Source organism: Anser anser (genome assembly GCF_964211835.1).
Source record: "Anser anser genome assembly, chromosome: 13".
NCBI classification, from domain to species: Eukaryota; Metazoa; Chordata; class Aves; order Anseriformes; family Anatidae; genus Anser; species Anser anser.
The window spans coordinates 19,352,472-19,380,199 of record NC_139734.1 but is presented as its reverse complement, the minus strand read 5'-3'; the positions used below and the strand labels follow the sequence as shown (position 1 = coordinate 19,380,199).

Genomic DNA, 27,728 nt, shown 5'->3' with positions numbered 1-27,728 from the left:
CTGCAGTCTTTTGAATTTGCCTTGAGTTTCAGTTTGAAGATCTACAAAAAGATAGATATCTCTAAAGGACGCTTCTCAAGAAATGTCAAATGTAAACAGACTTTGAAGGAGTTAAACAACTGTTTCCAAAGCAGCAATGATCAATTTTAAGCTCATTTCTTGTTTTAGTTTGATTTAACAACCCAGAAAGGAGACCTCGACACAAAGCAATAACATGCAGTGATGTGGTAGGTTGCAGTGTGATTAGATATGGCCGGGTACCAATATTAATTCTGGGGTAATGTATGCATATACAGCACTTTGCAGCTGACTTCATTGTAATATGTACAGACTGAACGTTCTGACAGCTGTGTGTCATAACAGGATCCCATCTCTGTTTGACATGATTGATGTGCAACCCTCGAGGCTACTATCTTTCACCACAAACAGGTATTATACAGGTAGTTAGCATGAAAGAGGTATCTTCTGTTAGAGGGAACCAAAGGGAGAAAAACAATAAACTCAAAAGAGTTGCTTTTATTTAAAAAGCAGCAGGAAAGAGAAAAATAGTTCTTTAAAGAAGAACTTTTCATCTCACACTGTAGGCTTAGAAGATAAAAATGCTTCCCAATTTCATATGCTTTCCCAATTTTCATATATGAATATCTAACTGACTTGCCGAGGCGACCGGCTCCGGGGCAGACGCGTGCTGCAGCGGAGCGCGGGATCGGGACAGGCAGGGCTATTTTTCGGGCATCGAGCCTACGTGAGGGAGCCGCCAGGCACCGGCAGCCCTCGTGAGGGAGGCTGACGAGGCGTAGGCGGGGCCAGCAGCGTCAGCGACAGCTCCTCCCCCCGGCCGTTCAAAGGCAGCCCTTAGGGAGCGCGAGCGACCAGGAGCGCGGCGAACAGGGCCGGCAAACAGGGAGTGACGCGGCAGTTAGCGAGGCAGTGAGCGCGGGCAGGCAGGGCAGGCAGGGCGGAGCGCTCACACCCGCCCATAGGGACAACTCCTCTAACGACACTCTCCCGTCAGCTGGGCTGCGATGGTCTCCACCAGGCACGGTGCTTTCTCTAGGAAGTCAGTGCACACCCAGACCGACTGCCCGTCCAAACATGCGGCAGTTCAGGTCTCCGGATGCGGGGAGTGTCTGAGCCTCTTGCTGCCATCGGCGGGGGGCAGAGAGACTGCTTGCGTGAGGTGCGAGCAGGTGGACGACCTGGTCCGCATGGTGGCAGAGCTCAAGGAGGAGGTGCAGAGGCTGAGGGATATCAGGGAGTGCGAGCGGGAGATAGACTGGTGGAGCGACTCCCTGCAGGACCGGAGGGAGAGGGACCAGGGTGAGACGCCCCAAAGGGGGGTGGACCCCCTGCCCTGTTGCCATCGGGCAGAGGGAGGGGACCTGCGAGTTGAGGAGGAATGGAGGCAGGTCCCTGCTCGACCTCGCAGGAGATGCCCTCCCCTTCCGGCGCCGCCTTCCCAGGTGCCCTTGAACAATAGGTTTGAGGCCCTGGAGCTGGAGGGACCGGTGGGTGAGGATGAGGTAGGAAGCCTACCCGGGAGGATGCCTGAGGTGAGGAAGTTGACTCCACGCCTCAGGACTGCCTCCACCAAGAAAGAAAGAAGGGTGATTGTTGTGGGCGACTCCCTCCTCAGGGGAACGGAGGGCCCTATTTGTCGGCCTGACCCCACACATAGGGAAGTCTGCTGCCTCCCTGGGGCCAGGGTCAGAGACGTTACCAGGAAGCTTCCAAACCTGGTTCGCCCCTCTGACTATTACCCGCTTTTGATAGTCCAGGCTGGCAGCGATGATGTTGAAAAGAGAAGCCTCAGGGCCATCAAACAGGACTATAGGGGGCTGGGACGATTGGTGGAGGGAGCGGGAGTGCAGGTGGTGTTCTCGTCCATCCCTACGGGGGAAGGGAGAGGCACGGAGAGGACATGGAAAGCTCATGTGGTTAATAGGTGGCTCAGAGGCTGGTGCCAGCATAGAAATTTTGGGTTTTTTCACCATGGGGAGCTTTACTCGGCACCTGGCCTGATGGCCCCAGATGGGTCTCTATCTCCAAGGGGAAAACGGATCCTAGGCCAGGAGCTGGCGGGGCTCATAGAGAGAGCTTTAAACTAGGTAAGAAGGGGGACGGGGCTCAAACAAGGCTTGTCGGAGCTGTGCCGGGGGAAACAATGGCTAGGCCGGGGAAGAAGGCGATGGCCCAGCTGAAGTGCATCTACACTAATGCACGCAGCATGGGTAACAAACAGGAGGAGCTGGAAGCCATTGTGCAGCAGGCAGGCTACGACTTGGTTGCCATCACGGAGACGTGGTGGGACCGCTCCCATGACTGGAGTGCTGCAATGCCTGGCTATCGGCTCTTCAGGAGGGACAGGCAGCACAGAAGGGGAGGTGGCGTGGCTCTCTACATTAGAGAATCTTTCGATGTTGTAGAACTCCAGGCTGGGAATGATAAGGTTGAATCCCTGTGGGTTAGGATCCGCGGGAAGGCCGGCAAGGCTAGCATCCTGGTGGGGGTCTGTTATAGACCGCCGAACCAGGATGAGGAGACGGATGAGGAGTTTTATAGGCAACTGACAGAAGTTGCAAAATCGTCGGCGCTTGTCCTCGTGGGGGACTTCAACTTCCCGGACATATCCTGGAAACACAACACGGCACAGAGAAAGCAGTCTAGGAGGTTTCTGGAGAGCGTGGGAGATAGCTTCCTGACGCAGCTGGTCAGTGAACCTACCAGGGGTGGTGCCCCGCTAGACCTTCTCTTCACAAACAGAGAAGGACTGGTGGGAGATGTGGTGGTCGGAAGCTGTCTGGGGCAGAGTGACCACGAAATGGTAGAGTTCTCTATTCTTGGCGAGGCCAGGAAGGGGACCAGTAAAACTGCTGTCTTGGACTTCCGGAGGGCTGACTTTGAGCTGCTCAGGACGCTGGTTGGCCGAGTCCCTTGGGAGGCGGTTCTGAAGGGCAGAGGAGTCCAGGAAGGCTGGGCGCTCCTCAAGAAGGAAATCGTGATGGCACAGGAGCGGTCCGTCCCCACGTGCCCAAAGATGAGCCGGCGTGGAAGAAGACCGGCCTGGCTCAACAGAGAGTTGCGGCTGGAGCTTAGCAGAAAAAAGAGGGTTTATAATCTTTGGAAAAAAGGGCGGGCCACTGAGGAGGACTACAAGGATGTAGCGAGGCTGTGCAGGGAGAAAATTAGAAAGGCCAAAGCTCATCTGGAGCTCAACCTGGCTACTGCCGTTAAAGACAACAAAAAATCCTTTTACAAATACATCAACGCGAAACGGAGGACTAGGGAGAATCTCCATCCTTTACTGGATGCGAGGGGAAACCTAGTTACTAAGGATGAGGAAAAGGCTGAGGTGCTTAATGCCGCCTTTGCCTCAGTCTTTAGCGGCAATACCGGTTGTTCTCCGGACACCCAGTGCCCTGAGCTGGTGGAAGGGGATGGGGAGCTGGATGTGGCCTTCGCTATCCATGAGGAAATGGTTGGCGACCTGCTACGGAGCTTGGATGTGCGCAAGTCGATGGGGCCGGATGGGATCCACCCGAGGGTACTGAGAGAACTGGCGGAGGAGCTGGCCGAGCCGCTTTCCATCATTTATCGGCAGTCCTGGCTATCGGGGGAGGTCCCGGTTGACTGGCGGCTAGCCAATGTGACGCCTATCTATAAGAAGGGCCGCAGGGCAGACCCGGGGAACTATAGGCCTGTCAGTTTGACCTCAGTGCCGGGGAAGCTCATGGAGCAGATTATCTTGAGGGTCATCACGCGGCACTTGCAGGGCAAGCAGGCGATCAGGCCCAGTCAGCATGGGTTTATGAAAGGCAGGTCCTGCTTGACGAACCTGATCTCCTTCTATGACCAAGTGACGCGCTTGGTGGATGAGGGAAAGGCTGTGGACGTGGTCTACCTTGACCTCAGTAAGGCTTTTGACACCGTTCCCCACAACATTCTCCTCAAGAAACTGGCTGCTCGGGGCTTGGACTGGCGTACGCTTCGCTGGGTTAGAAACTGGCTGGATGGCCGGGCCCAGAGAGTTGTGGTGAATGGAGTCAAATCTGGCTGGAGGCCGGTCACTAGTGGAGTCCCCCAGGGCTCGGTACTGGGGCCGGTCCTCTTTAATATCTTTATTGATGATCTGGATGAGGGCGTCCAGTGCACCCTCAGTAAGTTTGCAGATGACACCAAGCTAAGTGCGTGTGTCGATCTGCTCGAGGGCAGGAAGGCTCTGCAGGAGGATCTGCATAGGCTGGAGCGATGGGCTGAGGTCAACTGCATGAAGTTCAACAAGGCCAAGTGCCGGGTCCTGCACCTGGGCTGCAACAACCCCAAGCAGAGCTACAGGCTGGGAGATGAGTGGCTGGAAAGCTGCCTGGCCGAGAAGGACCTGGGAGTATTGGTGGATAGTCGGCTGAATATGAGCCAGCAGTGTGCCCAGGTGGCCAAGAAGGCCAACGGCATCCTGGCCTGTATAAGAAGCAGTGTGGCCAGCAGGTCGAGGGAAGTGATTGTGCCCCTGTACTCGGCTCTGGTGAGGCCGCACCTCGAGTACTGTGTTCAGTTTTGGGCCCCTCGCTACAGGAAGGACATGGACGTGCTCGAGCGAGTCCAGAGAAGGGCGACCAAGCTGGTGAGGGGTCTGGAAAACAAGTCTTACGAGGAGCGGCTGAGGGAGCTGGGCTTGTTCAGCCTGGAGAAGAGGAGGCTCAGGGGCGACCTCATCGCTCTCTACAGTTACCTGAAAGGAGGCTGTAGAGAGGTGGGGGTTGGTCTATTCTCCCACGTGCCTGGTGACAGGACGAGGGGGAATGGGCTAAAGTTGCGACAGGGGAGTTTTAGGTTGGATGTTAGGAAGTACTTCTTTACCGAAAGGGTTATTAAGCATTGGAACGGGCTGCCCAGGGAGGTGGTGGAGTCACCATCCCTGGAGGTCTTTAAAAGACGTTTAGATGTAGAGCTTGGGGATATGGTTTAGTGGAGTACTTAGTGTTAGGTCGGAGGTTGGACTCGATGATCTTGAGGTCTCTTCCAACCTAGAAAAATCTGTGAATCTGTGAATCTGTAAATTCAATCTACAGACAGAAATTGAAACAGGAGTGGCCTGGTTTCCAAATATACGAAACACTTTCAATTCTTATGATCTCTCTTATTTTTTATATCATGCTGGCTTTTAAGGTATCTCTGTATTGCATATTGCAAGCTCATGCAGCTTTGTTGTGTCCAATGTCCAAACTAGCCAAATGTGAACCAGCTGCAGGCAGCACGCTGGCTAAACATCAGCTGCCATACATGAAATACTCGATGGGGCTCAGGGCTGTAGTAACTGCTCAGAGAAATGAATTGTCGCTTTCAGGTGAGCTAGCTCACAACATTCAGAAGGTGCCCTATATAGTCAAGTACTCTGCTCAAGTGCCTCATTGCTCTGAAGGATGAGCGTGTAGCATTTAAATAATGGGCTTAGATGGGAAAATACAGGAATCTACAATAGAAAATTGTTGTCCTCAAATGCAACTTAGTGTGAAATGATGGCTATTTAACAACTAAGTGAATAGGTAATATTGATATTTTTTACATAAAGACAGTATCTGTGACTATACAGTTATTCATGTGGGAAGGGAGTTATGGGACGGTGCCTTTGGCATAGCAGGTCCTGGATCAAAAGTATCACCACAGAGGAATCCAGAACTAGAGACAAGGATGATTCTGACTAAATGTGGGATAATCACAATACTATAAAAATACAGCATCTACATCTAGTATCCCCTCTGCGCACACAGCTACCTGATATCTGAAGCTCATTACAATGAGACGTCCTACCTCTGCTTTTGAAAAGAAAGGATGTCTGGGGAAATTAGGAGATCCTGTAGCCTAAGCAGAATCACTGTTGTTCCCACTTCTCTTTCGTCCAGTGACCAACTCTCTATGTAAATGGAAGGTGCTAAAGTGAAAACCCTGTCCAGGGGTAGCAGGTACCCCACAGGAAAAGTAAGTTTGAAACACTTTCATCTTTTGTCCAAAAGGATTCATCTCCTAGTGAGACATATAATTACAAAGGTGTTGCAACTACTGTGCAAAGGTAACAGTAAATATTAGGGGACACATTTTAAGTACACTTACCAAATCCAATTCAGAAGAATTAATGAGCATTTGCTTCATCAATCCCAATAATACTTAAGTGTGAGATATGCACAGCAACTTAGCACTGTCAGAGTAGAGATATCATTAAGATGGTCCTAAAGCGCAGCTTTCAACACTGGGATACATTAATTTAGAAAAATGATTTATTAACAGCCATATTCGAGCCATCCCATGGGTTAGGCTGAATACAAACTGACTCAGAATGAGCAATGGCTGTGGCAGAAATAGAGAAATATAGTATAATATTAAAGGGAACTATAGACTTTTTTTTCTGATTTTCCCACTTGAAGCAGCTGTACGCAATCTTAAATGTTTCCCAAGTGCCCCGAAACCATTACATTCTGCTAACGGGTTGACACCCATGAGTACTGCTGGAACTACTCTCCTTCATCCCTCATTATTCCCACTTATAACTATAATCTACCAACCATAAGTACTTGTTCTGTAGGATAACTGCTTCACCATAATTTCACAATTAACTGTGGCCACACCGGAATGCATGGATCTAATAACAACAGAAGTCACAAAATAAAACCCCCAGAGTGTGTATGGAGGATCACCTGGAAATTTCTTATGCTTTGGACTCATATTAAGGAATCATGACTGGACTGCTGTCATTCACATCACCGCAGAAGAAAAAAAGTTTAAAGATCCTCTGAAAATCTATTTGCCTGCCTATATTTGGCACTGCCATTGCTAGTGACCTACGAAATGAAAATATCCATCTCTAAGAGTTAGCACTTTTTTTTCCTGAAAAAATATATACGCGTACCTGTCAGCTTCAGAGCTGAGCCTCAGAAAATCAGGAGAATTAGACAATTAAGTTCATTATTGATTGACAAGTCAACAATATTTCCATATTGTTAAGCTATCTCAAAATAAAGAAATAAGAAAACCCACAGTATTGGTTGCTTAAAAAGAGCTTAAAAAGCACCACACGATGACTGCTATGAAATGAAAATCATTGTGCAATTAATCAGAAGTACTGCTATAGAATGTTCATCTCAAATAGGAAGTAAAAGCTTCCCGCCTTAAAAAAGTAATTGACAGAAAATCATCTCATTTCCAAAGTAAAGAACATTGTTTGTGCATATATTATTTCAAACCAGACAGACATCAATTCCCAATTCATTGTCTTCCATGGAAAATTAAAGCTTGTCAAGCTGGTTTAGTCCAGAGGACTAAAAAAATCTCCTTGCAAGCAGATTTTCAAGAAGAATAAAAACCACCAAGCCTTTTTTTTAAAAAAAAAAAAAAAAAAAAAGAAAGAAAAGAAAAGTACACTGATCTAAGCGTAAGGGTCCAGACCAATATTACACCAAGTATTTTGCAAGAGTCCCAGTGTGCAGATGAAAACCTTCTGCTCCACTGCCTGAGTTTGCTGTCTCAGCAGGTGCCTCAGCACAGCCCCAACAATATACCTGCACAACGCTTCCCAGGCCAGAGCAGCTTGCAGCAAGCCAGAGCACTCTGCTCATGCGACTGCTTTCCGAGCTACCCATCATGTCCTCTGTCACCAGCTACTCTTCCCACCATCATTAGTTACCACGTATTATTCCTGTTCTCAACAAAGTAGTTATGGCTCATCTTAGCCATCAAGCATTGATCCAGAAGGGGGGGGCTCAACTCTCTGTCAACAAGACAACTAGCTTACATGCAATGATGTCAAGACAATTAACTAAATAAATATGCATCTCATGAAAAGGGTGACCAACACTTTTCTCAAGCAGGGCAAATACAGTCAATGGCAGAACATGCATCGAGATCGCTACATATTAGCAAAGTCAGCCCTGGTTATTACGGCATTTCAGTATTCTTTACACCACGTGAAAAACACCAAGCACAGTTCTTTTAAATTAAATCTTCCAAGCTCATAAAAATAAAAAAAAAAAAATACTGCCAAAGCAAAAAGCAGATACATTTTTCAGCTGACAAATGACTGATTATTATTAGACGTTTTGTACTAGATCTGTAACATCAAATCTCCCCTTTGAGAAATTCTACGGACCTTTCCCAACAATTCTGAGGCACATTTATGGACAGTATATGGCTTTTCAAAGAAATTGAACCTCAGAATTTTGTTTCTATGACAAGAAATAAGATTTCAACTCCCTGTCTAGGTTCAGGAGACATACTGAAGGTCAATACAGTCTGCATATTTAGACCTCTAGAGTAAGCAGAAGGTGAAAAGGCAAGTAAATCATCTTAAAAATACAAGAGCCCAGCCATAAAAATCTATTGTTTATCCTTTACAGTGATGATATTTTACTTTCCAAATAAAAATCCCAGTTCTCCAATGAACAGAATTATTGAAGTAACACTACTACACTATTTTAATTTCAGGTATTTGAAACAATGATACCATAAAATGATCTGAAGTATTGTTGTCACATAAATCTCAAAGCACTTTCCGTGTCCTTAATGTTCAAGTCTAAAATTGTTTCATTCTTTAGCTGACAGTGCACATTGTAAAAGTTGCAGTTTATCACTTCTCTTTCATTCTTTTCCAGCAGTTACATTACCACATCCTCTTTTATTACTATTGCAGGATGTCACTATATAAGTGACATCATAAGGGAAGAACAAGGATTTGCCAGTAATAGTTGGAACTGCTCTGCAGTGCTACGGAGCTCTACATTTCAGAGAAAAGGAGACAAGCTGACATTTTAGCATGCTGAACATGTGCACTATCAAATCTATTGCCTGTCACCACAGTTGCTTGGACTGGATAAATTATATCCCACAGTTGGGTAGTACAATGGTAATTCTGTTGCCATATGCTGTGTGCCAAAGACCTCATGCCATGACAGGGTGCATTATAGATCATGCTTTCCTATGTGATGCCCATTTCCTCCCTCATCTATGAGGGACAAACCTTGTCTCCTTTAAGATTTTAATCTACCCAAAAGAAAACAATGCCTCCAACAAGCTGGAAATGCAATTCTGCTTAAACAAAGCTTAGAGAGAGACACACAGACAGATGGACAAAAAGACAGAAAAAGCCCAATGTTTTTTTTCAGATTTTGAAAATGACTAGCAATGTCCTGTTATACATGCAGAATTCACTACATATCAATCTCATGGGAATTCCAGCCCCAGCTCTAAATAAATAAGTCAGAAATAAATGGAGTCAAGAACCTTGTGATCAGCTTCACACATTTTCTCTATCAGAAGCTCGGCAGTATTTTTGAGTTTCCTTGGTTGGTTGATTTCATTGGCAGCAGTTCACACATAAAGAAAAGAAATATCATGAGAGTAGAAAGAAAATAGGTAGAGCCCTCTAGAGCACGTTTAAGAGATTTTGCTTGTCTGTTCAATTTATTACTAGATTTCATTATTTAGCAGAAGTGAATTGAAGTGTTTGATAATATGCCACAAATGATTTCACCCATCAGCATCCAGCTCAGTTCAGGAACAATCCAAAGCCATTGCTGCAGCACTAGAGCTTGTCACTGGAGAGAAGGAAGGCCTGTTCTAAGTCCTTCCCAAGGTAAGGAAATGACCACATCACACATGTCACCTGAGTGAACAGACGGGCTTCATCTCACAGAGCATAAATAAAGAGAAGTACATGTTGTGAGTAACTACTAAAGAATAGACTATAAGTACCTAACACCTCACAGGAGGAAAACTCCACAAGGTGCATGGCTTGGACAATGAATGCACATACAAACGCTTATCATATTCTAAGAGATTCAAATAAAATACATTCCCTAACATATGCCATGACAGGGTGCATGTGCTATGTGCAGCCGTACGTACTAATAGCCCATTTGCTTCAGTAATTTTTTTTAAACTCTGGGAAGCGAGAAATTTAGAAAGGGCAATGTAAGTTTTGCATAACTATAGCCTCTGCAATGCAAAGACTTGCTATACAAAAACATTTGGGGTTAAAGAACAAGAAAAATCTTTATTACCAATTTGTTCAGGTATAGAGAGTCTTTGTCACATTAATTTCTCTTCATCCATACATCAAGAAAGAGATTGAGATATCCTTCCAAAGAATCTTGTAGCAGTGTGAACCCCAGCCCACACTGGAGGCTTCAGAGACACTGTTGGCAGACTGTGGAGTCAAGGAATACACACACAACCTGCCAAAGGCAAGCTGCCCTGATAGAATGCCAACTCCCATGGTAATCTTCTTCTCTTATCTTTTTAAACAATGAGTCCAGATATTTGTCATGCCAGTAGGCAGTCTGTAAGCTTCACCCCAATTTCAAGGTTACTAGAACATAGACCTTTTGATTTAAGGCCCTTTGCCTTCAGCTAGAATAGAGCTTACTCTAATTATCTTCATTATAACATCCATAATTTTGGGCTCCCGTGGGCACTAAGGGTGTAACAAGGATGGCATAAATTTTTACATCCACTGACCTCTAAATTAGCACAAGCTTATTTCAGTAGAAGAGGGTACAAAGTAAAAGAAAGTCCTTGCTTTCCGCTTCCTTCACAAATGTGTGAGAGAAACTTTGTGGGTAGGTGTGTGAGTCCACGTCATCTGCATGCCTGTTTCTCGGTGATACAGACAGCTTATGGACCAGATGCTGCATGCATTCAGGCTGTTTTCTGCACTTCATGGCCATACTGCCATAAAACGCAGAAAGGTTTATGGCTACATTGAAGAACGTTCTCACATCAAGTCATCCAATTGTAATAGCTCCTGGACACCATCTCTCTCTGTAAACTGTACAGGAGTTACTCATAACACAGCCAGAGGGACTGAAAGCATCAGCTGGTCATTTACCGTAAGAAAACACTGTGAAACCTTCCTTAGCTTTGGGGGTCTCCATTTGCACTAGGGTTCCCAAGACGAGAGAAACGTAAGAACAGAAGAAGTGATCAGAGTGGGGAACTTATTATCGTTTCTTTTCAGCTGTAAGAAATTTCACTGAAAAGCTAAACATCATTCCTAGATGCTGTCTTTTCTAATAAACACACCCCCTGTTGTAGAGATTCAGTTACCATAGTGAAATAATGAAAAAATGGACACAGCAGCATGTGGGCAGTGGGCTGCTACTTACTATTTCGTTGTTACATTCTTAAGTTATTTATCACAAAATATAATGAACAAAACCATTGCCTCTTTGTGCAAGGTATGACACAAATCCAATAGCCCCTTTTTGACAAACAAAATCGTTGAAGGTGCAAGCAGATAAAGCATTAAATGAGAAGCAAATGTAATGGCAATATGGAGAGTATCTGAGAAAAAAAGTTTATGTTCGGTAAACATTGTACCTAGGACAGACTAACATATATGATTCAGATATTTAATATGAATATTTACTATCTAGAACCTGGCCAGAGGTTATTACATTTATTTCACATATTCCGCCAAGACCTGTCAGACCACCTACTCTTAAGAAAATACTATGAGTGAAATCTGATAGGATTTGTTACTTCTGTATTTCTCTTTTTCATTTTAGCATGCCCTGCTAGTCGGCAATTACTTCCTACTGTACAATCTATTAAATATTCATGTGAGATATTATTTGCATAGAGCAGCTTTTCTCTGATAAAAAATATGCTATTCGTTCACTGCTTAGATGATTGACCTAAGGTCCCAACTTTAAACACACAGTTATATTGATTGTGAAAATACACTTGGAAAATTATGTAGTTTATATGCATGCATTACTTATACTGAGTCATCCTGAAGCTTATAATTTAAGCCTCAGTGTTTCAGGTAAAATAAAATTGCTTCAGTAAGTAAGACTGCTTTGATTTCAGCTTTGCTCCAAGCTTTGCCAGGCAAGCAGAAAATCTTCATCGTTTGAAAGGTCTTGTTCATATGGAATGTATAGTCATGCACTGATAAAATCGTATGCATTCAAACCATACCATGCCTTTGTCCAAAGATTGTTTTACCAAACCCTTTTTTAATCTTATGTAAATAAGCCTATATCCTATATTAATGAAAGCTCATCATAAATGAACAATGAATTTAGATTTCCAAAGCACTGCTGTGACTATTGCATTATACATACATAGAGAAGACAAAGAAAACTAAAGAGCTTCCTTCAGACAGGAATAAAATCCCCAAACTAAACCAAAAGAACCCTAAGCTACAACAGGAAGATAAGTTAACAGGATTTACACTAAAAAGAAATTTACTTCTTATGAGTGTGTCCCCTTGAGGAAGAAAAATTGAAATACCCCCGATTTTTAAAACCTTATCTGCATTTTATTTTTCTGCCCTTCCCACTACTCTGGAACAGTTTAAGAGCACAAACATTAAAAAAAGAAAGGGGGGGGGGGGGGGGGGGGAAAGTAGACATTCTTTGATTTCCTTCCTCTTCTGTCTGGATTTTGCTACTTTCTTACCTGCAGTCAGCTGCTAATCCTTCCTAGGTCCTCTCCACCTTCTCTATCTCTCGTCTCCTTGCTCTCTCTCACGTCCCTTCTGTTTTCTCCCCATCTCTGTCATGGTCTCCTTTGGAAGACATCATCTCTACTATGGTATTTCACCATAAAAATCAGAATAATGAGGAAAATTACAGTGCAACAGCTAGAGGAATGAGATTATCCTGGCAGGGTAGCTCACTATGACAGGAAATCCATGTCGCAATGAAGCCTGCTCACCTTTTAGGTCTCACTGCTCAAAGTAGATCTCAGGTTGTCTACAAGCCTTCCTTTGCTGCCTGTGTGCAGATAAACTGCAATCACTCTGCAATGCCATTTCATTTCAGGAGTTACAGGACACTCTACTGCAGATGTAATCAAACTGCTGAGCTAAACTATGTGTTTGAAGAACAGACTCCCTTCTAAAACTTTGGAATAGGCCTAATATACTGGGCACTTTTGTCCAGAATAAAAAGTCAGGAATATGGTGTTCTCCTAAATCGTAAATCGAGGAAAAAAAGTTCTCCAAAGAGAGTTAAAGCTAATATTCGGGGTATGCAATATTCCACATGCTAGCCTGATGAGTTCTATATTTTACCTGATGTTCTCATTTAGTTCTGTACAGACAGTAAAAACTTTAACCTCCCTGGAAACACCGGCAAATTCCTGCTGAGTTCTGTTACCTGAGAAACTCACCCACGGTACTGCAGGGTTATGGAGGTTGCCTGGCTTACTTTTCTTTCATTTATCAACTGAAAAGTTTTTTTTTTTTTTTTTTCCAGCCAACAATGAAGTTCAGCCGCAGATACTAAGTAGTTCTTTTTTTTCCATTCCAAAATCCAATTCTTCCGTGTTCCTATATGCGCATATGCCCTTATTTTCCTTAACTCTTTTCAATTACTCTGTTTCATTAAAAAGATGAAAAATCCAGGGAACATATAACCAAATTTCAATTTATAAAAGCAAGTGATAAAGAATTGCCATCATTTGTACTCACTGTGACATGGTAGAGAGCCAAGCACAATCAGCTGGACTGGAAAATAGACGCAGAGGCTCTTACGGGACTGTATAACATACTGAAAGAAAGAATAACAGGTAAGAAGATCCTCTCTCCATTGATGTATTACAGCATATGCATTAAATGCTTGTAATATTAGCTTTTAAATTTTGTTCCAAGACATTCTTACTTCTTAAAAAGAGAGGACAGGGAATTCTAGCAGCATTTATTTTCAGTTTTCAGAATGATAAATACAATTATAAAAACAAGGTGACCATATACAGCGGACAACATCCACCAAGCATAAGGACAGCGTGGGACCCCACCGAAGCTACATGCTCTGCATGCTACTATTTTTCTGTTATTTCTTTATATTTCATCACAAAGAAACATATCGTGCCTCAAAGAGGAAAGTCTACCTAGTTTTACTAAATCTGTAGCACTAGGCAAGACACAAGTTCCTTATGTGGTACCTCAGCAGATTTAGACTAGCATATATTGTTTCACAGTATATTTATTTAGACTAATTTCTAGTATATTAACTTTGGTATCCCAACATAGCAAAGTATATATTTCAGTTAATACTCCCCTAATAAATAAGATTCTTCTCAGTGTGGAAAAAGTCTTCTTAACCTGTCCCATAAAATGGGTACCACATTTTACAAACACATTTACAAACAAATGAATTTTTATTATACCTTTGTATTTTTTTCCACAACATCCAGAAATAGTCAACAGTGAAACCAATCTTCTGCTACTTTTTGTATAGATTTTTACTTTCAGCCATAAAAAGCTCTTTTCGTTTATTACACTGTTTATTAAATGATTCACTAGAAATGTTTCCTGATTGTGGTCATTCAACAGAACACTAAACTACACTAGAACTGGAATACTCTTTCTAAAATGCTCCCAAGTCAATCTGAGGCTTTTTCCTTCACATTTTTATCCAAGCACATTTTATAGCGAGAATGGATGTTTCCTACATTGTTCTTGCAATATAGGGAAATATCCATAAAATGTATTTCCAGAAATAAATCTGTAAGAACAATTCACATCTCACGCCAGTGAAAATCGAGAATAATTCCATTAGTGATTCTGAAATTATCTCAATGTAAATAATAATTAAGTAAAAGAAAACATAGACCCTTTTGTCTCCAAGGTCTATTGCTATACAAATAATTAATTAGTGCAGCTTGTGTGCTGTGGGCCTGCCTGTCTGACCACTGAGCAATTAAATAAAGTAATTCTAGGAGATCTAAGTAGTTGCTTCTGGAAAACATACTCTCCTTCAAACCAAAAATATTTGTTAGCAATTCACTTTTTACATCATTATAACCTAATCAGTTGTACGTAGACTTTTTAGCATCACTATTCTTGCATTGTTATAGCAATTCATAATTCAGTCTAGCACTAACAATCTTAACAACAAAGTCTGGACACATTTCAGGTAAAAGGGCAAGGGACAATTTCTACCAGACACATTAAACATGCATTCTATCACTACTTAATGTTTCAAGTAAGGGATACACATATATTGAGAGATTACGATTTTCCTTGGAGACAACTCACAGGCACTATAATCATTAGCTAAATGCCCACCAACTGCATTACAGAATACATCACCATTTTGATTTTCTCAAAAAGCATAAAAATCACAAAAATAGGAATAAAGAATTCTTATTTATGGCCTGCTAAGAAAAAAAAAAACTAAGATTTTAATACAAAAGTTAGCAGCAGACAAAAAGAAAACATGACAACACATTATGTCATCAGGTATTTGGAGCCTTACCCGAAAACTGTCTTCGGTATGAGATGAGAAAACTCTACTAATAATAGTTGATGGGAGGTTACAGAAAAAATAATATAATTCAGACACCTGAAGGCTCCTCTAACCTTTGCTGGGGATTCAACAGGGCAGAGATGACTCAAAGCTATCATTAGAACATCCTGTTGACCATCAGGTGCACCAACACCGTAACTGAGAAACAGTTTCATGCGCAGGGGAACAGAAAGGACTGTTTTCACAACGTGTTATATTAACATAAAAAAGAAAGAAAAGGAAGTCTAAGCAGTTGGAAAGATATTAAATGCTTTCTTTAAACTTATGTCCAAAAGGATTTCTGTTTTCTACTTTAATTGAGAAATTATGGTTAGGATTAAATGTGTTTATTGCAAACCCTATAATAAGAAACCTAAATAAATCAGGGACTTTTTCTTTTTTTAATATTACGAAAGCAGTGACATCACTGACCAATGATCAATAATACATTAGCCTATATCCCGATAATTCAGAAAAGTATGGTTACAATTTTTAAAGTTAAGATTCTATTCTGTATTACGGTTTGATGCAATTAGAATTTTAGCCACAATCCCCTACAATTACTTATACTTTAAAACAGAGAGACGTGTCACAGGGGAGAGAATTTTTGCCTTGGATCATCATCAAAGCTGTTCTTTTATGCAGCCTTTGTTGGCAAAAATGTGAGGTGTGGCTCATGTGAGGACTACCATACTCTCACAGAGTCTGAATGAAGAGCTCACATCTGCCCAAAGCGCCCTTCCAGTTAGTGTCTGGCTTGTTCAAGGAAGCATTATCATCTCTAGCAGTTGAAATGTTGAATGGAAACATGAAATCACAACCAGGCCTTGCAATGCTAGTGAGAATTCCCATCTTGTACAGTGCTTTGCAGCTGGTCTGAGATATGAAACCGAGGTAACTGTTAATCATTCTAAAAGGTTTGTTTTGCAACCACTGTTAAAGCAGGGGTTCATCAATTCTGTGCAATTAGGTTCAGAAACTACCCTCCTCGCAGGGGAGTATTTAATGCATCTAGACAAACACAGATGTTTCCCAGTAGTCCCTAAATACTCTCGTGTTCAAAGATTCACAACATTCTTCAAATCAACTATGCTAATCTCTGCTCTCCAGTAGGTTATATCTTGCCTTCAGCAGGATCAGTTATGTTTAGGCGTAATTGAAAATTATGGTTATCGCTAATATTTTCCTCTGTCACTGAACTGATCCAGTCATTATTTCTATTAAAAAAAAAAAAAAAGAAAAAAAAGGAAAAAAAAAGGAAAAAAAAAAGGAAAAAAAAGGAATTTCAAAGGAGCAATGCTGGCTGAAAAAAAAATAATCTGAAAAAGCAATGGAGAGATATATTCATCTCCAATTGTTCCTTTTTATAACTGTTAACCAAATTTCTCCTGCTATTTAATCTCTATAGGTTGTGATTATCTGTCTTCACTGAGGTATTCTGATAAAAAATTAATTAGAAATTCTATTCTTTCCCCTATTTGTGACCTAGGGATTTTCAAAGACCCTTGAGATGTCAAGGAAGTAAAAACTTATCTATTTTTTCCTTTGGCCAGCTGAAACTCGAAAGAAATTTTATGCCAACATCGAGGAGATGCCATTCTTCACCTATGCAGACTCAAAAGGATCTCCTGACACCTATTTTGTAGGTCTGTTTTTCCTTATGAAAACACAATAATCAGAGTTTAACAGTAAATATAAACAGATTAAATAACTGCTCTGACCTACAACTAAAGAGAGAGAGATAATATAATCGGATTCTTAGGTCAACCCTTCTTATTCAGATTTTCCAAAAAAATCTTTTGTGATCAAAGTAGTACATTACATAATAGTATATTAGTTATACCTTGAAGTATACCTGGAGATTTCAGACACAAGAGTTTACTCAGAAACATAAACTAACTGATATGATGTGGATGCAGGAGTCTGTAACCTACTTACCCCATTCTATTAAAAGATACTGTGTCTTTAGTGGGTTTTCTCCCCTTTTAACAGTTCCTTTATCTCTTTACTCACTTAACCTTGGTTTGAACAGTATAAGACAACTTTTGGAGCACAGGATGGCCTCCGCACTGAGAAGCACATCCCAGCTCATTCATCAGTGAAAGAACAGGAAGGCTAAGTTGACACTACTACATAACGAAAGCACGAGGGGTAGATATCACTGGAGGAGAAAGAATGATCTGACAACAAAATTGTAATTCAGAAATACCCCAAAGGAGAAACTGATGAATACTATTTGTACCTGCAATTCACAGCAAGAGGAAGTGCAAGGTTCAATTGTAATATAAATACAGTTAAATCATTAGAGGAAGCTCACCAGGCTAATGGCAAGACCAATACAAACTGAAGTACTCCTGTCCTGTTTCATGACAGAGACATGCTGAAAATTAACAGCAACCTGTGACCCAGCACCCTGGATCTGGGTGGGAGTAGAGCCTGCGACAGTACTACTCCAAGGATATCAACTTAAATGAATACTGAAAGAGGGGTAGAAATTCTGAACTGCTTAATATCAGGTACTTCCAACTTCAAGCCTATCCTCTGAATCCCCAAAAGAAGAGTGTACTCAGATATAATTTTCAGTAGGTCTGAAAAGAAGGCTGTGATACTGGAAAAAAACACCAGAAGGCTCATTTAATACTGGCTGCTCTACAATAATACCTCATAAACAAAGGAACAGCCCAGTATTGCTTGTAAGGATCACAGAATCCATCCTGATATGTTTTGGCTTGAGGCATGTGCTTGTGGTTTTAAGCTAATCCCTTAATCACTGATGTGAAAATTGCTAGGGATACATACAAACAGGATAGATAGCATCCTCAACTCAGCATCGTCTTCTTTCATTTCAAAGAACAAGCACAGTTTGAAGAATAAACAATTAACATTTGATGTTATATACCTAATGTAATTTAGGATAACAGAGTGATATCTTTACAACATACATAATGAAAATGCAAAATAAATAAATAAATAAAATGAAATAAAAAAGAAAAAACAGAATAGGTTTTATTCAACTCAACACAGAAAATAGTCACTATACAGAGTCCAAAGTTAGGATTTATTAAAGGAAGCTGTAGAATGAATAACATAAAGCCACTATGAAAAGGACCATAACAACTAGAGAGGAATCTGCTCTCCTGTACTGCAGTATAAATTAGTAGTACCTTCACAGAAACTAATTGTTTAGGCTGCATCAGAATACTGTCAGGATTAATAAAATTAAAACCTTCTACACCAATATGTATGGAGTATTTTGGGATATCTATGCTTAAAAATTTAAAGTGTCTTTGAGATTCATTGTTTATTATACCATAAACTAGTTCTTTTTTGTTGGGAACGGTAATCTTCAGAATTTATCTCCTGAGAAAACAAATGGTAAAATGAAATTCTCTGAAGATTTTTTTGTTTCATTCTGCTCCTTTCAAAGGGCTTTTAGACCAAGCAGCCCCAGATTAATTAAACCAGTTCATAATTTCTGGTAGTCTGATTTGTGAATTGACTTAATTTCAGTCTTATAAGATCTATGAAATGTAAATTTAAGTTTTACAGTAACATGAGAAGTATACAGAGCCTAATTTTCAGTTGGAACTTTCTACCCTATTTAAGTGTCCTATTTACTGCAAGTGGATCTGCAAATACTCCACACTTCAGAAAGCCAGGGCTATGTTATTTTAGCAATAACAGGGTTATAACTAAGCAGCAAGAAGAGAACTATGAGAGCAGAAAAACAATAAAAGGTAAAAAGATCAAAAAGGACACACCATGTGGAAGCCTCATACATGCAACAGCAGCAGTCGCTACAGTTTCTGTAAGGCATTTAATACAAAATGAAAAACAGAGACTACTTTTTCCTGAAAAGTTCTGATTAAAAAAAAAAAAAAAAATCTCCCAAGAGTTGCTGACTTTCCTAGTTTGTAGGAAAAAGATGTGTTATCTTGTTCTTTCATTAATGTAGCATAATATTCTGGGTCACAATAATGCTATGGTGAAAGTTTTTTTTTCCACACAAACAGCATATGAATTCCTTTAGCTCTCCTTCACATATATATCAGCAAAGAACAGGAAAGCACAAGATAAATCGTGTTTGAAAATCAGATGAAACCTCTCTGAGACCATGCTATTACAGTTAAAACAGTCTGACAATTCTAGAGCTTATCTGAGGGAATGACTGGTCTCATTCTATTTTCAGGTTTACTATTACCCTATATAGCTTTAATCCCTAAAACTTTGCTGGATTTCAAACTATCCAGGAAAAAAAAAAAAAAAAAGAAAAAAAAAAGGAATTTTTCATGAAGCAACTTCACGCTCCAAACTAAATTAGATTTAATTGAATTAAAGCCAAATTGATTTCTGAAAAGTCAGCTTGCAAAGGCAGAGAGATAGATTATTTGTTGAATATTGGCTATGTAGTAAGAAGGATGGGCTAACTTAGCTCACAGAAATTAAGGTTTACTTTTTGCTCTTCATCACAATTCTGAGTAAACCATTCTTTGGCTCAGTATTTTTATAGTTGCTGAATAACAGTGCCTCACAGGGATGTTGTGCTCACGACTGCACTCACCATCTTAATGAGTTCAGTACTCCTGAGCAGTAGGTGGAAGTACGTCAGATATTTACATATGAAAGACAATGCAAACACAGGTGTCCACAGGTGCACACGGGCTACTAACATTTATAATGCTATTTGGGCATTCAGATGAAAGATCAAGACTTAAATTGTTACATGATACATAGCAAAAGTAGCAAAAGGCTACTTAAAATACTAAAAATAATTATGGCACCCTTTATTCCTTCAAACTTCTGCTGGAAAAACAACCATTCAGGTGTTATGTCAGGGAAAATTATCTAAAAAGAATCCTGTTTTAAGAATGCCTTAAATGTAATTGTATATTTCAGTTTCTCAAAATCACCCATTAGGTTTTTTCTGCTTACCCTTATGAATTCACATACTTGTCTTCCATTGTGATTTGTTTTCTATTGTTGCATTTTCTTTAAATGCCATGGGAATACTAGACATTTTCTATTAGAATGTTAAATGCTTAGGTCCTGTAAGTGCCCTTTCCAACTAAAGCTTGCTAATATGCATTTTTTTTTCTTGTTGGTCTTTAATTGCTGGATTAATCTATGTGAACATATTTTAGTTTTTGCCATTCATTGAATAAAAATATTTTCAGCAGCAAAACCAAGGTTTTTCTCCCATGGACAACTGATGGCAGATAGAGCCAGCTGCTACTGTTTCAGGAAGGCCTGAATGATCTGGGTACGGGAAGGAGGCATTCCTAGCATAGCAATTTCCTTTCATTTGTACCTATTTTCCTCATGACACTTCCGATAGTATTTTGGAATTGAAATACAGATTTATTCATAACAGATTTATATCAAGGTGGAGGGTGGTTTTTTTTTTCATATAAAACCAATTCACTTTGATCAGATTAATTTTTCTCTATATACATAATTGAAATCTCTTCACAAGACATTTTTTATCATTACATACTGCTATGTTTTCAAATTTACTCCTTTTCTCCCTTTCTGGGTATCTGTTATTGTTAACCCTGATTCTTCAAAGTCTCTCTGGAATTAATACAAAGCTTCAATCTCTCAAATCTATTCTGGCAGCATAATTCTTTTGTCAATTTGTTTCTTTTCACTCAATAACCTCCATTCTTTTATATGGTTTTATTGACTCTTTTAAGAATATTCAGACCTTAAAAGAGGTCTGAATAAAAAGAGAAATATGAATCTTTAGAAAAGACGATCAAGACTTTTGTCTTAACATTTAGAAGGTAACTGTAGCACACCTTCTTGAGTCTTGAGCAAGATTTTTGCTAGTCCTTTCCCATGAATAAATAGGATAATGTCTAATCCTACATTAATGTTCAAACAATTTTCCTAATATTACAAACAGGAGAAACCAATTTTTCTTCTACACATCTGGATGCTAGCACCAATTAACTGATTTCAATTCCTCATAGCCTACATCAACTACTGCCAAGCAGTAGTAGACATTCCCAAATTCACTACCTTGCTGAAACAAGGACAGCTTATCATTTCCAATCATCACTTTATCTAACAATAACAATAATAATATGCAATCAATGCTGAAGATTTTTATTCTTCATATCTTGTCTATTTTCTAAGTTACATTAAAACCTGAAAAAGCCATTGCTGCATTTTAGGAGACATTTTTTCTCAGAAAGAGCAGTCAGGCATTGGAATGGGTTGCTCAGGGAAGTGGTGGCATCACCGTCCCTGGGGGTGTTCAAAGAAAGGTTGGACCTGGTGCTTATGGACATGGTTTAGTGGGGTGATATTGGTAGTAGGGTGATGGTTGGATCAGATAATCTTGAAGGTCTCTTCCAACCTTAATGATTCTATGATTCAATTGTGGAGAAGCCATCAAGGAGAAAAATGCTTGACCAGACGTTAACTTACATAAATTCTGCTTCAGAGTTTTACCCCTTAGTAAACTTCAAGAAAAAGACTCCAATACAAGGTCAAATACACTTCCAACAGTAATGGATTCTTGCAGTATTTCCTATACTTCTCCTAACATTTTATAAAATTTGAAAATGATTAGAAATAAAAACTAGGCAGTGTTTTACAAGCTCTATAACGTTATTTGTGTAAAATTGGCACTCTGTCATATAAACACCACTGCTGGTATTACTAATAAATCTTAATATAATAAATCGATAATGTCAGAACTAAAATGGAAATATCTGTATTTATTAATTTGTAGCTTCTGAGCATTTGTCTTTCATTTGGCTAATGTCTCCAGAGTACAGAAGTTTCCTAAACAAAACAAAACAATAACAACAACAGCAAAAACTTATACTCTTGAATGAGAAAGAGGACTCTACAGTAAGTACTTCTCTTACTTTGATTTTATTTTTTGCAATTTTCAATATTGAACTTTAAAAAATTATTCCAATACCTTCACTTTACATAATCCTTATAATTAATCTGCTGTATTTTTCTGTTACGTAAATGGCTATAGAAGGCTAACACAGTGTAACTATACATCAAGACGTATTTGTGATCTCTTGCTTCTATTTGTCTTTGGAGCCCAGTCATACTAAAGAATTGTCTCCTAAAGAATCTGAAGAAATAATTTCTGGAACATCTGTAAATTAGATTATTATGAATCTGCAGAACTTGATCAAAGCCACTCTGTTCTCACGAGTAACGATTTCACTGCCCTTTGGATGAGGACTCAAACCCTAAGAATTGATTTGCTCCAAATACAGCCTGGGAAATGTTCAACTTGCAACTGAGTACAGACTTTTAGAGTAACTAAGTTGTGTTCCAGTTTATTATTTAGACCTTTATTATTATCTATCTAACCTGTTTGTAAATCTAATCCAAATATAAAAATTACACTCCCTTGTGATGCAAGAATGATGAAGAATTAAGGCAGATGTCCAAGATAAAACAATCAGATTACACAAGAAAACCCCAACATGGCTGTTTTTTGCAATTTATTTTTACATTCAATTAAATATTGAATAAAGCTCCATACTGGATATATATTCCTAGCTGTCAGCCTCCAGCTCTGTAAATAGCCTCTGTGAAAGCTAGCCTGAAGCATTTTCATTTAACAGATAATATGAAGAATCACTGATCCTTTAATGATTTTCTCAAAAGTTAAATTTTTCCAGGAAATGGCATTGTATATAAAAATCTGGTATGAAACTTAATATAATAGGAGATGTATTTAATTCAGACAGACTGAATTATATGTTGAGATAACACTTCATAGTTTGAAACAATTCACCCATTTTCAGTTCTGTCTTCCTAGCACATATATGCAGAATTTGAGAATGGCTTCAGCTACGAAGAGCCTTTGAAGACTAATTTAAATATTTAGTGGGATGGTGATGTAATTTGTTAGCAGAAGTTTTTGTTTGCTTTCTTAATCACTTTTTAATTGCACTGCATCCCTCTCTTTGATAGATAAATCAGCATTATGGAACACAGTAGAACAAGGTATCTGAATGTTATTAGTCTTCTATGAAATAAGATATTTCATTTCTATTTCCACTCAATCGCTTAGTTTCTCAAAAATCTTAGATGCTGCTTAGTCAAGTTACTTGTAGAAGCATACACAGTAAGGTTAGTAAGATGAACGGGATTCTGACCTTGCTATTTAAGCAGTTTGAAACAATAGGAAGCATCCTTCATTGCTCTCAGTTAATAAGAAAATTGCACTACACACTTCTGTGTGTACTCAACCAGTGTATCAAGCAGATATTCAGTTCAATATTTGCTAGCTTTGGATTATCCAGAATTTTCTCTTTTGTTGTTAAGTCATTTACCAAACCCATAAAATCATCAGTGATTTTAGGTGGTAAGTATGGAATATTCTAAGTTTAAGGTTTTCATCGCTGAGTCTGTGGCCTCGAGGCAAATATTTCTTTAATGAAAGAAATATTGATTTTCTTTAAACTGTGATTGTTTCAAATGCCTTGCTATTTTTCATATAAGTTGATTTCTTTTGTCCAAAAAAAAGCACATGTGCCACTGAGAGGCTGAGTCAAGATTACCAAGAGCACTACATACCCAAATCTCTCCGTATCTATCAGTGGAGGCATGACTGGCTCCATTCATTACAATGACATTGTTTTGCCACTGTTGAAGAGTTTCTTCTACCTCTTCAGAGAGGATAACTTCATCAGATAACAAGGCAAATCCGTGTTTGTGACATTGTTCTCAGCAGCTACCAGCTGCTTCAAGGTATGTTTATTCACCTTATGGAGAGACACCTGGGGTACCAGGTGCAGTGTGTCTAACATCATCCAAGGATTATCTCCTACGGAGGATGCCATGGAGGCTGGTCCCATAAACATTGCATAGCAGTAGCCTAGTATCCATTATGCACTGCATCATTCCTAGGTCTCTAAGACAGAGTGTGTGTGTGTAGATTACCAGCAGAAGGGGATGGAGCTGAAGGCTCCAGGCAGATGAAATAGACATGGACTCAATGTTGAACATTCTATTTAGTTAGCAGAAGAGTTTTCCAGGAAAATGGGTCTTTTTCCTACATACCTTTAAACTGGTAAATACTTTCCCTCTATACTAAGAATGGGGAAAATGCTATATCCATTGTAAATATGAACTCTGTTTCATTGACTGTGCTCTTACAGAATGCCTTTTGTATATGAGAATGCCTCATATTTCCTGGTAGATGTGTACAGAATGCCATCTCTTATAATTACACGAATAATGAAAGCTGATATTATAAACTTTTGCTGCGTATTTGCATTCACATAATTCTTTTCTTTTTCTTTTGAGGTATTGTCTTTTGATATTGTAAAAACTCTTCTTTTATCTCACCTGAATGTCTTTCAGAGTACAGGAGAAAGTCAATACTTTTATAAGCTTTCTTCCTCTGTAAGCCTGTAATACTCTTATGTCATTAAGGTATGTACTTAAAGACTTGATTGTTGGCTTTCATTTACTTAATATCTTGGCAAGTTTGCAGTACTGTCACAAAATCTGTTTAGTAGGAAAGCACACAACTGTTCTGCTTTTTAAGCTAGGCTTATTTGTATAAATTTATTCCATAGCCTGCTCATCTTATTTTAATGGCCAGATGTTCTTTTCTCTCTACTTCTTAATAAACAAATACCCTTAAATAACCAGACATTCTCAGAGTTCTTCATCCTAATGGATTTGATATTTCCACCACTATTTATTTATTTATTTTACTTTTTGGCTGTTTTCTCCTATGAAGCATTAAGGGCACTAAAGATATTTCCAGCATAAAAATATCTGTTTGAAAGAGATGGACGGAAGTATATCAAAACCCTCCTCTCTGAAGCAGTTCACTTCAATATCTAACTGCAAGCTCACCACTTTTTCTAAAGTGAGCCTGACATCTGTTTTTGTTTACCATTTGGTAATGACATGAATTCATACTAAGAGGATGAAACAAAATTTAAATATAAGTACTCCTTTAGATGCACTGGATAGAGAATATAGCATTTTCAAGACTCTGCTCATCTCCTTACAGTCTACATGAACGCTAGAGGATGGCTTAGTAACGTTAAAAACACCATTTAGGTTTGCTGCTAGGTTTACAAAAACAATTCTGTGCAGAACATCTCATGGAAAAAAAAAAAAAAGGCAAAACAGAAAACCAACAACCAAACACAAAGCAAAACCTTTCCATTTCTACAGGAGTATTTTAAATCAATTTTAGTTCTGTGTGTAAGCATTCTTTTAAAGATATGCAACTGGATATGTTCTTCACCAAAATTAGGCTAAAATCCATTGTAAAATATGAAAACAGACAGTGTAAAATTGAAAGATGATGAAAAGAGCAGACCTGTGGCAGAAATGTAACTTTATGAAGTTACTAGTAGATTTGCTAAAATCCCAAATAAAATATTTCAATTCAGTACTGTAGGATTAGATCCTACATTACATGTCTGTATAACCCTGTCTGTATAGTCTCTTCCTCTACATTATTTGATACTGACTCAGTGCCAAAGTAGGTAAAGGACTGAGGCTAATCCAGTTTTGCGAAGGCCCTCTTCCTAGAATTGTTTTCCTGCCTCTGAAAAGCCTACAATCATTCGTATTCATGATTAAAAATATCTGTATTCTGAGAGTAAGAAACAAGTACTATAGTTGCATCTAAATGACATTGTCAGAAATAGTCTGTATTTAATAAAGTCAAATTATGGAATTTTACCACTGACAATATATTTGTAAAGTTCATTATTTAACACAACTCCATTGCTCTGTTCTAATCCTGTCCTGTGTAAAATTAAAATGGAAACTGAGGCAGTAATGAAAAAAATATTTTATTTAGCACTATTTTTCCTGTCCTATTTTACTTATGTATATATGCTGGATATTTTTTAAAAATAGTTCACAATGACACCTAGGCAGCGCTGTGCTCATCTATTCTAATCTTGCAAGACCACAACACATTTCAGGCTTGTAAAATGTGGTTTATACAAATTACTCATGTGCTCAGCTGACCCACAGGCAGCACGCAGTGAGTGCCAAGTGAAAGTCCTAGATTTAACAGTTCAGGCAAAATCCCAGACACAATGGTAGCTGAGGCTGCTCAGCCTATTATACTAAATTGCTCAGTCTTTGAGGTGGGAGACTGCCAACTGTTAGGGCACTAACTTTCCTAATGCTTGAGTCACTCATGTGGTAAAGCTGAGAGCCACAAGATGCCACTCACCATTCCTTTTATCCCTTTGGAAAGGTTCTGGCTGCAATGAGAAATAAAAAGGAGGGAAGCACAAAAATAATGAAACATATGCAAAAAGAGCAAGAACAATGTACTCCCATTCTAACAGTTTTTACATCCTAAATAGAAGTTAATGTGCAGCATTCTCAAAGGTGCTGATCACAGAGCCCTGGGAATCGGTCACTGACATGCTTGAAAGGCATTATGCACCCAGCCAAAACTGAGTTTCCAAGCATCTTTTGATGTCTAGGCATCAGGTAGTGTGCACTGAAGTATGGATTGCTTCCCCTGAAATGAGTATCTTTCACTAACCATCAAATCTCAGTGTTTACTATCCTGACTAATGATTTTTACTCGATTAATTATTTTAAACCAATCAACTCAGAAGGTTTTTGTTCAGCTCAAAAGTGGCTTAGATTCAGATTCTGTTTAACCCAGGCACATTGTGAGATATTTCCGAGGTACACAGTTACAGAAGCCTGTTGAAGTATGCTGGGCAATAAATACTCATAGGCTTAAAAACAGGGGACTTTACACTCAACAGAAAAACTTATATGAATATACAGAGATTTTTGCATACTACGTTATAATGATCCACATCATACATGTTAAAACTTTCATCAAAAAATGGTTCATCACAATCGTAAAAGTGAAGGATAAGACAGGTAGATTGGTATGCCCGAAGTTCTCAATCATCCAGAAAATATTAATCCTTTTTCTACCTCTTGCTCCAGGTGCTTTCTGTCAACTTTCTAGGAGATCCATATTGCCCATAGAAAATAAATCTTTTTAAATATTAACTAGCTGATCTATAAACTCATAGTACTTTTGTTCTTTTTTGTTTGTTTGTTCTGCAATGTACTAAATTTACCTTTTAAAATTACTTTTAGAAATTTTCAAACAGAGAAGACAATTAACAAGACCCCTAATTTTATGGGAATATCAAGGAAGACAGAATAAATTAATGTCTTAGAAATCTTTTTCTCCCTTTTCGATAGCCATATTTAAGGAAAGAGAGGAGTAATATGAATATTATGCAAAAACGTAAGAGAAGGATAATGCAATCATAGAGGACCTCAAGCACTGATTTAATCCTCAACATTTTAATTACGGATTTTATAAATTAATTTTGATTCTTCCTGGAAAGTTCTTCATGGACTGTGTTCTGAAGTAATAATATCTGATATAATTTATAGTGTTAGGGAAATCCTATTACAACTCAAATATGATTGCCT

At 39.4% G+C, this 27,728-nt stretch overlaps 1 protein-coding gene across 1 annotated transcript in view; it reads right to left on the bottom strand.

Moving 5' to 3' along the window:
* The window catches only part of LOC310880977 (uncharacterized protein), a 1,343,899-nt gene that overhangs the window by 1,038,380 nt on the left and 277,791 nt on the right, over positions 1–27,728 (bottom strand). The window contains exon 8 of the mRNA XM_083797545.1: positions 13,466–13,544. The gene's annotated coding sequence lies outside the window, so the exon portion shown is untranslated. The remainder of the gene's footprint in view (positions 1–13,465; positions 13,545–27,728) is intronic.